The 6892-nt window shown below is 32.9% G+C and overlaps 1 long non-coding RNA gene across 1 annotated transcript; it reads right to left on the reverse strand.

Moving 5' to 3' along the window:
* Window positions 1-2801: 2801 nt before the first annotated feature.
* Window positions 2802-4826, reverse strand: LOC107807732 (uncharacterized). Its single transcript, XR_001652953.2, has 5 exons — window positions 4605-4826; window positions 3535-3626; window positions 3330-3448; window positions 3132-3234; window positions 2802-2980 (listed from the first exon to the last, which is right to left on the reverse strand). It is a non-coding gene; the product is annotated as an uncharacterized LOC107807732 (long non-coding RNA).
* Window positions 4827-6892: the final 2066 nt, after the last annotated feature.

Here is a 6892-nt window from a genome sequence, read left to right on the forward strand (position 1 = left end):
ACATTGTTTAATGAGAGATCGTCTTTTAGAGCGTATTAAAGTTCCAATAATAATCTTTTTAAGTTTTGAGTAACCTTATTCATATTTCTAGTGACACACTTGAATTGTAATATTTAATGGAAAAGAAGCAGTATACACCGCATTGATTAGTTTTTTTTGTTATAATGCTTGAAAACTTGAGAAGTAATAAAATGAATGTACTATTAATTTATTCGTTGTCCCTGCCCTTATTTTTCAGAGAATAAATAACGACAAAATGTCCCTTCACATAACTACATTGAGGTATAGGCATTCTTTATACTTGTCTATTTGTCTTGTAGTTATGTATACAAATTAGTGACATATATTAGTTAATTAACTTTTTAAATCATGAAGGTCAACCTAAAACTTTCCCTATTTTCTAAAAACATTCCTGAAAAGCTATACCTTTTTCTTCCTCCTCTTTTGACAATGGCCGCCAACACGTTTTCCTTTAAATAATTAATCTGTTTTAAATATATGTTATCTTTCATAGAATGCATGAAATATTAGTTTAATCATGATTAATAAAAGCAAAGTCTCCACTGATTCACTTAATTAACTATTCGTTCTAAGTGTGTTTCCCTTAGTCTTTAACGAATCATCGACACATATCAAGAGCTTAAGGTGGCCACATAGGAAAAGCAAATTGCATTACATTTATTTTAATATATTTATGGTAATGGATCTTGGTGGGTTTTAATTAATTTAGACTTTTATAGTAACTAGATGACATAAGATATGTACGGAAACTTAAAATAGAGAAACTTTGTGGCGGTGTATTCTTCAGAATTACCAATAATTAGACAATATATGTTGCATTCTAAAAATATAGAGATAGAGCACTAACTTGTTAGTAAACTGTCAACCCGTTTAAATTTTGTTTAGTTAATCACTAAAACCACTATGTATTTCTCTTAGCCACAGGTTTACTATTACTAATTAAGCACTAATAATGTCCCCTTGCAACCTAATAACACTTTTTCAAGGTTAAGTTGGAACAACTTATCACAGTTTCTGAGATTAACATAAGCCTTAATTTTCTTGGCAGTGAGCAAATTCCCACTAGAGAGAGAACCTACTACTTTTTAAGAAAATTATTTTTTCTTGCAGATAAGTGCTGTAGTTTGGTTTTCATGTAAAGCTTGTGGTTCATTTTTAATGTGTATTCTATGATCCTAAGTTGCTAATTCACCCTTTTGTTTGGAGCCAATCGAAATAATTTTCAAATACATTAAGGGAAGGGACTTTAGAAGTCTCCATACTTAACAACACACCCTACTAGTGATATTGTTCGATTTGGAGATCTAGGCTTGTACAACTTTAAAATGCGTCATTAAGGTATAAGACTTGTTTACTTATATACCCAACATCACTCTTGTGTTTTATCGATGTGAGATTCGCCTAGGGTGTTACATACACCCTCCTTAGGGACGCAACGACATCGCTAAGGTTTGCCCACCATCATTTAAGGTTGCACGTGGAGTAACTCTCATACCATGTTGAACAGCCAATCAACTAGTTATATGGTCTGCTTTGGGCCTAGGTCCACACGACTTTAAAGCGCATCATTAGGGTCTTAGGCTTGTTTACTTATATACCTAGCTAATATATCTCATGTATTTTATTGATGTGGGATTCACCTAGAGTCTCACGGGCCAGGGAAAGTCCCTTTAATTCTTTATTTGTTATTTGAGGCCTATAACTCTGGCAAAATAGATATGCTGTTGTATTGAGTTATAAATTGTTTCGAGAAAATGATGATGATTTAAATTAATTACTATGAGTAATATAATATGTAGTTTTTACAGATATGCATGTTGGGACAAGTGCATGAGCTATTGTATGCTACGTTATATGGGAATGCGAATGTAATATCTATCAAAACTGGCTTTTTAAGCGTCTAAGAGCCAATGAACTTATTTTGCGTGACTTTTGGGTGATTTCGTTCTACTTCTGATAACAAGGCCAGTTCAATCAACATGAATCGTGGTGAGATGAATATAACTCTCCCGTCCTTAATCAGAGGTTTCGAGTTCGAATTCTGGGTATGAAACAAATTCTGTTAGGGAACACTTTCCCCTTAAATGAACCTTATATGACGCAAATTCGAATATAATCATGCTCTAATACGGATACAGAACACAAGGTGAGGAAAAAAAAAGAAAAAATGACTTGTATACAACTCACAAGTGATAAAGAAAAATCTTACTAAATGTTAGGAAACCACTCGTGATTGACTCTTTACTTTTTTCTATTTTTTAATACGAGTTTGGTTGTTGTCAATCATCAACTTTTAGTCGTAACTCCTAACTTTGAGCTCAATGGAATGGGCACTCTTTCAACTACAAAAACAAAATGCTTATTTTGTGGGGGTTATTTTGATAATTTGTGACGGTTTCTGACTCCCACAAAATGAATTGTGGCAATTTTTAAAAACGCCACAGTTATGATTGCCACGAGCAATATTGTGGCATCTTTTTAAAAACCCCACGACGACCTCCACAAATTGAATTTGAATTTGTGACGGTTTTTGAAGACAAATAGTGACGATTTATAACCTCCACAATATGATCCCAATATTCTAAAAAAAAAATTATTTGTGGGGGTTTGATAACCCCCGTAATATGATCTCATTATTTTAAAAAAAAATGGATTATAGCATCGAAAAAAACAATTTTATTAGATAACCTATAACACAAATAAAATTTCATTACAAATAATTATAATACTAAGCTTAAGAAGTTCAAATCTTTATCAAACTAAGCTAATACAAACTCCTGTAAGGTAACTCAAAAGATTTATTAAACAGAATGTAACTTAAACATTATCAAATCTAAAATGGTTCTACAATTTATAAATTTATAAACATATTAAAAGCACTATGTATTTGCTTGGTGATTTTCATTGCTGCCACCCGATAATCCTCTTATTCCACAAGTGAAGTAAACTCATCATCCAACTGAAATAATGAAATAAAAATATTTGATGAGAAACTTATAACCCACTAGCTAACGTATCGTCCATGATATTACCAACATTACAGACACATGCCAAGATGCAAATCATGATTCTAGTTCTAGAAGAGATAAAGGGAAAGGAGTGCAACTTACAAATATTTCTCTTGCCCCCTCACTCACATATGATCCAATCTTATTTCTTATGCATAGCAAGACAAATTTGTCCTCGTCCTGACTTTATCCCTGTCTCAGCCATCTAGGCATGAAAAAAATTTAAGTATAAATAACTTAACCAAACAAGAAGGAATAGTTACATATAAATTTAATTGTTAAAGTAAAATAAATAGGTACCATCTCTAACCATTTCAGCCCTCATTCCAGAATTAAGGAACCCCAAAAAGATCTTCCAAAATACAACTAGGAACTAACCACTCAATAGATCATCTCCAATAAATTTTGCGCCTTCCTTCCTGAGATGGAAAAGAAGAGGCTATTTTGAGCTGAGACATTCATATCACCATTACTCGAAGGAAATAGCAATTAAGCAGCATAATACCTTATTAAAAATATAAATGCAACACCAAAGAAATGTCTTTCTTTCTATAGGACTTCAAGACGAGAAGTGATGCCATATTTTTGCTCTTCTGCCTAACAAATCATTACAAGATGTCAACCAATCAGTTATCAATCAGATGTTCGTTTTCTATTTGAAAAACGCTATAGGCACATCTAATGAAAAACAATGCACAAGCTTGTCATTTACGAAAGGGTGTGCAAGAAAATAACAGAAACCTACTCCAACATAACCATCAAATAGTTGATCTTATTCTTTTTTGCTTCTGATAGTAAGTGCAACCTACTCCAATATAACCATCATGAAGAAGAATGCAAAACAGACAGATGTCATGTTCATCGAATTACTATTAACATATTTAGTTTTCTAAAACTACAACATAACAATTTGATGGTACTTCTATCGTACTTCAACTACAATTCTTAGAGATAATTGCCAATTTAGCAGAGCTTCTGAAGCAATTGATTGCTACAAAATAATTTCAAATGCTCCTCTGTTAAGTTATTCACCCACACACACTATACACCTACATATTGCAGATGCCACCATACACATGCCAACTGTATATGCTACTGGACCTTTCTTACCAAGTATAGGTTTCTGTTTTGCTTTTAAAGAGACTAAATTGGAAGCAACTATTTTAATGACTCAAACTAATAAAGCAAACTACAAAACTATAGTGGAAAAGATTTCCAGTTGAGATAACTATTATAGCTCTGACTTTTCCATGGGAAATTTTTTTTTCCTCAAATTCTTCAACCTAAATACCCATCACAAGTTCAACCATAAACCACCAAAATACACTACTAAAGTTAGTGAATATTGAAATTAAAATTTGTCGCAAAAACTGAAATATTATACTCCAATACAACATGGAAAACTCAGGTTCTTGAGAAATCAGTGATGACTTCGCATGAAATTGAGCCCTAATTTTGCTTTGAGGGAGTGTTGACCCGAGGTACGACCTCTTATTTTAAGAGCATTAACCAAAGCTATAAGAGAATCAAAATCCTAAACTAGAAACAAATGAAATTAGAGGGGAAGGAACTTACAACTTCCAGCCTTAATTAAGAAACCCCCATTCGAACTTCCCGACTCAAAACACTAATCAACGAATATACGAGTGGATGGCTTCAAGCTTAATCAAACAACCACCGAGAAAGAAATAGAAAGCAGACTTTTTTTGGATTTTTTCTGGCCGCGTCTATTGAGCATTTAGGGTGGTTATATTAGGGTTGATGGTATTTGGGGAAAGTGAGTGAAAGTGAAAAACAAAAGACGAATTAAATTACCGCGCTTGTTTTCATTTAAAATTAGAAAGAATTAAATATATTTTAGGTCACAACCCAAAAAATAATTTGTTCAAATAAGTAAATACTTTACTAATAATAACATCCTTTTTGCCGCACCGGAAAATATAGAACAAACTCACAAAATTTCAGAGTAATTCATTTCATATTCAAATAGCTGAAAGTAATGTATTTGTGGAGGTTATCAAAAACTTTCACAAAAGACACCCCACAATAACATAATTTTGTGGAGGTTAGAACAAAAGCGCCACAAATAGAATATATAATGGGGGTCTTTTACAACCCTCACAAATAAACTGCCACAAAAAGAATTATTTTGTAGGGATTGGCACAAACGCCACAAAATAAATATATAGTGGGGTTTTTGTATAACCCCTATAAATAAACCGCCACAATTTAACAAATTTTTTGTACTTTTTCAAACTATTTATAATTAAATTGTCAAACGTTGTAAAATTAAGAAAATGTTATATTTATAAAGTGCAAAGGCAAAAACACATTATACACACACTATAAGGTAAATTGAGATCGGTTATACCTAAGTAGAATCACATAATGCGCTCTGTGCTTTCTACCACTGTTTTAAAAGGCGTTTTCGGGGCGAGCCCGGGGCGAGGCGTACCAAAAATGCCCCGGGGCGATAGTGTGGGGCGAAAGTCTCAAGAGGCGTACGCCCCGCAATTTGGGACTTGCGTTCGGGGCGTACTCTCGGGCGTTCGAGACGCGTTTTTTTAGTAATGATTAAGCCCCAGATACTTTTTCAAATTAAAATAAAATTTGTTGAATTAGTACTTCATATAATACCTAAATTCTCAAAAGTCAGTTTGGTAATTACTTAAAAGGTTTAAAAAAGAACTCAAAAGTATTAAATTTAAAAGTAAAGATCTTTTTTATTGATTTAAGCCCTAATTCATGGTTTTCCCAATTTTTTATCTTGTCCGCTAGTCTGCTAATATCTCCCAAAAGCAACGAATATTTAATTTTTTTTACAAATATAAAGAGAACTACATTTTTCTTCATAAATGACCATTTTGCTCAATTTAAGCACATCTCAAAATAATAATATGAAAAATAAGAATAACAAAAAAAATACTACTAGTAAAAGTTATCTATATTTTTTATTAGCGTAAAATTATATTTATTTTAACTATATATTTGCAGTTTTCCTCTTTCAATTATCAACGACTATTTGTTTGAGCCGCGAAAAGTAGGTGAAGTTTGCTTGAACTAGGGATGAGAATTTAAGCCCAAACCCCTGACCCGTTTAATCCGTTCAAGGTTCGGTTGGTCATTGACTCGCTCATTTACTGAACCCAACCCAACTTGACCCAACCCATACATGGAGAAATAAAAAGGATGACTAACCCGTAATTTAAACTTGCTGTTATGAATGAGAATGAAGTTATCTTTGTATTTGTATAAAAAAATTAAATATTCGTTGTTTACGGGATATATTAGCAGACTAGCAGACAAGAAAAAAAATTGGAAAAGACTATGAATCAGGGCGTCAATCAATAAAAAAGGTCTTGACTTTTAATTCAATATATTTCAGTTCCTTTTTAAAACTTTTGAGTAATTACCAAGCTGACTTTTGAGAATTTAGATATTATATGAAGGAGTTATTCAACAAATTTTGTTTTAATTTGAAAAAGTCTTTAGGCTTACTCCTCACTAAACAAACATGCCTCAAACGCCCGCCGTATGCTCCGAACGCCCGGGGCGTACGCCTCTTGAGACTTTCGCCCCACACCATCGCCTCGAAGCATTTTTGGTACGCCTCGCCCCAGAGCTCCCGAAAACGCCTTTTAAAACATTGTTTTTTCCAACTATAAAACAATCTCGTTCAGCAATGACTTGAAAAATTTCTTGCATTTTTGCCATCTTGAAATAATAATGTGATTGGATAATATTTATGACAGGTTTCAAAGATGTACTGTTCGTTCTTATTGACTGTTCTAATGTGCTTAAGATATATCTTAAATTAAAAGAATGTCCGACCATATTCCTTTGACAAAATAATTACTCTCTCT

Source organism: Nicotiana tabacum, chromosome 13 (genome assembly GCF_000715075.1).
Source record: "Nicotiana tabacum cultivar K326 chromosome 13, ASM71507v2, whole genome shotgun sequence".
Taxonomy (NCBI): Eukaryota; Viridiplantae; Streptophyta; class Magnoliopsida; order Solanales; family Solanaceae; genus Nicotiana; species Nicotiana tabacum.